The following is a 3,885-nucleotide window of genomic DNA, read 5'->3' as shown; positions in this document are numbered from 1 at the left end:
AAGCCGTACGGCTTCCACTTTAAACTATCTCTCTACGAGTACATGTTTCGACGTAATCTACGTCATCCTACGTGATACACGTCCAAACATGTACTTGTAAAGAGATATTCTAAAGTGAAAGCCGTACGGCTTTAATAAAGTTTTTATTGTGTAAATATAAAACGATGTTTTTAATTATTTATTATAATTTTTAAAAAAAGCAATATATATTTGTTTCGCAAGCTTTACCGAGGGCATAGTTACATATCGAAAAGGGCTTGCATGGGCAGGTGGTTAGGGCACTCGACTCGCAATCTGAGGGTCGCGGGTTCGAATCCCCGTCCCACCAAAACATGATCGTCCTTTCAGCCGTAGGGGCGTTATAATGTGACAGTCAATCCCACTATTCGTTGGTAAAAGAGTAGTCCAAGAGTTGACGGTGGGTGGTGATGACTTCACTCTAAGTCTTTCACCGCTAAATTAGGGACAGTTAGCGCAGATATCTGTAGTGTAGCTTTGCGCGAAAATCAAAACTAACAAACATATCGAAAGCATAAAATATATATATATAATTTTACATCATTTGTAGAACTTTCTTTTTGCCCATGCATTCTAGATTTATAACGCTAAAAATCGGGTTTCGATATCCGTGGTTGGCACAGCACAGATAGCCCATTGTGTAGCTTTGTGCGTAACTACAAATAAATAAAAACCATTCTAGATTAACTCATAAGTTACGTTTTATTAAAAAGACATAAGTTGACACCACATGTAGTTGGAATTCCTTTCAAATTAATACAAATATATATACATATAATATCAAATAAACGGGAATATTGGTGTTTTAAACACTTGCATATCCAACTAATCACTGTTGCCAAATACAACTCAAACTTATAAATAATGATATCATACATCATTTATGAATAATGGTATCACATGATATCATTTTTATAATAGGAAATTTAATTGAAATTCATTTTGATTTTTTTTTTACTAACCAACAATGGCTGAGTTTTGATTTTTTTTAATAACCAACAATGGCTGAGTTCTGATTTTTTTTACTAACCAACAATGGCTGAGTTTTGATTTTTTTACTAACCAACAATGGCTGAGTTTTGATTTTTTTTACTAACCAACAATGGCTGAGTTTTGATTTTTTTACTAACCATCAATGGCTGAGTTTTGATTTTTTTGTACTAACCAACAATGGCTGAGTTCTGATTTTTTTTACTAACCAACAATGGCTGAGTTTTGATTTTTTTGTACTAACCAACAATGGCTGAGTTCTGATTTTTTTTACTAACCAACAATGGCTGAGTTCTGATTTTTTTAACCAACAATGGCTGAGTTCTGAAATTGCCAAAATATTTATATTTACTCTAATTTTTGATATTGTTTGTCTGTTCAGTAATAACAGCCGCTAAAGAAATCATATAGAGATATTACTTTCAAATCGCAATAATCTTAAATAATCGTTATTTTGTTTTTTTCCAAGTACAAACTTTTATCTCATAGCTCGCGCTTGACTCGCAGTCTGCGGGTCGCGGGTTTCGTGGGGGCGTTATAACGTGACGGTCAATCCCACTATTCGTTGGTAAAAGAGTAGCCCAAGAATTGGCGGTGGGTGGTGATGACTAGCTGCCTTCCCTCTAGTCTTACACTGCTAAATTAGGGACGGCTAGCGCAGATAGCCCTCGTGTAGCTTTGCGCGAAATTAAAAAAAAAAATCAAAACTCCGTCATTTCAAATCGTAATAATCTTAAAGGTAAAGAGTTTACAGCAAATCCTAAATAATTACCTTAGGTCCTGACATAGACTTACAAGGTAGAAAAAATATCATGAATTATTAATTGCTAACACTAAGTTACAGAAACAACCAACAAAGAAAGAAGTCTTTCCTCTTTAAACATGCCATCTTTAATAAACAAACAAACATAATTAGTATTATAAATTAAAGAAGTTACCTTGACCAATAAACTGAAGCATGTAATGGCTTGCACCTAGCCTAACACGTTTTTAGCCGCGGCTTTGAGCTCCGTCATTTCTTGACCGACTTGAGATCTAATTAGAATTTTGAATTCAAGACGTCAAACCCTTTGATTGAAGTATTTGACCAAGGTCTCATAGATTAACTTATTCTAACCCTGCCTAAAAGAATTTCAACTTGAGGTTAGGCTGTTAGAGATCCTGATGAGTAATAAAATCGAATCGGGTATAGGCACGCCCCACGCTTGGTATCGCTGGCGCACAAAAATATAGCTAAAAGAATTTCAAGTGCCGCGGCTATTGACGATTCCCTGTTGTTACTCTTGTCCTAGTAAATAACCCAAAATTTTTTGAACGCGCAAAACGGGGAGGGGGATTTGAGCGAATCCCCAATTTTTGTGATCTAACAAACATTATGCTTATATAGTTAGAGCGTAGCTGTTTGTGGTATTTAACGTTTTCTACATAGGCTACATTTTTTTTTTTGTGAAGTATTGACATTTTCTGGCTTGAAATAGTCGCATGACCCCAGACCCCCATAGCATTAGCATGTTAATTGTGCTTCGCAAAATATGTGTTGGCTTTTGATCTCGCAATTTAGAACCCCCTTTTCAAACATTCTGAGTACGGGGCCTATTTGTTTTTTACCTATATAGCTTTAACGAAATGATAGCCACCACCAAAAGAAAACATACACACTATGTTAGAGGAAAAAAATAATACATTTAATATAGTAATAAACATTCAAACATTCTGAGTACGGGCCTATTTCCTCTCTAACGTAGTGTGTATGTTTTCTTTTGGTGGTGGCTATTATTTCGTTAAAGCTATATAGGTAAAAAACAAAAATAATACATTTAATATAGCAATAAACATTCAAACAGTCTTTAGAGTAAGCATGTGATCATGATGACCCTGTTAAATAGGACAGCGTGCCTACTTACCGATTAAACCAATGACGTATCACACTAAAACCCAAACCAGTATCTTCATATTTTGTATTGCCTTCAGTGTCGATTACCGCTGTAAACATTTCGGCTATCCGTTTTGTTTAAAACATACCACGATAGAACTATTCTAACGTTACAGAAGTTCAATGAAAGAGGGCGCACACAAGCTTACTTCGTTCACCGTTAAATGTTGACTGACTGTAAGAGTTGTGCGTGTTCTTCGTATGACACATGTCCTAGTGAATCAGTGCAAATCACCATTTCCGCCCCGACGGGACCACATGCTTATCAAGTTGATCATATCCAATATAGAGACACCCATTCTCACGCATAACTCGGCTTTTATTTGTGGCTGAAATCTTATGTAAGAAGTCTCCGGTAATTTTTATTTCAAAGAACCCTTTTGTAAATATCCTTAGCTTATCAGTAATGTCAAGAGTTGTTGATATGTTGAAGCAGTATTATTTCAGGACCGAATGTTAATTAACATTTTAGTGTTTGAAACTTGTGAAAATGATTCTAAGATACATAATTACATGGCCAGGAAGTTATAGTTTGCTCAATTCCGTGTAAACTAGCTCAAGGGCTAACTGCCCTTAATTCTGAAGTGACAGATTAGAACAGTACCCACCGCCAACTGGTGGACTACTCTAATCGAATAGTGGGACTTGACCATCACCATTTTAAAGTACTCACGGCCCCAAAGTGAAAAACTGTTGTTGTTTACAGCGATAAGGGGGCGAGAACCACGAAACCTGGGATCCACAGCCACAGCTTGGCCCAAGAAGCTTGACAATCTAGCTCCTAGAGCAGACATTCCCAACCTGGGACTTTGCACTTCTCAGGGGGTACATAGGGGTCTGTGAGTAAAACCATGGTTTACACTTTACATGGTGTTTTAATCTACAGTTAGACAAAGTGGCTCACATAAATATACACTCTTTAGACAAAAAGTTGTGATCGTGGT

The 3,885-nt window shown here is 36.4% G+C and overlaps 1 long non-coding RNA gene across 1 annotated transcript in view; it reads left to right on the top strand.

The window, feature by feature from the left end:
- Positions 1-3,885, top strand: part of LOC111089207 — an 8,835-nt gene that overhangs the window by 2,076 nt on the left and 2,874 nt on the right. The gene's annotated exons all lie outside the window — the stretch shown is intronic.

Source organism: Limulus polyphemus, unplaced genomic scaffold (genome assembly GCF_000517525.1).
Source record: "Limulus polyphemus unplaced genomic scaffold, Limulus_polyphemus-2.1.2 Scaffold5553, whole genome shotgun sequence".
NCBI classification, from domain to species: domain Eukaryota; kingdom Metazoa; phylum Arthropoda; class Merostomata; order Xiphosura; family Limulidae; genus Limulus; species Limulus polyphemus.
Note: the sequence above shows the minus strand (reverse complement) of the source record. Positions and strands in the feature narration are given on the sequence as shown.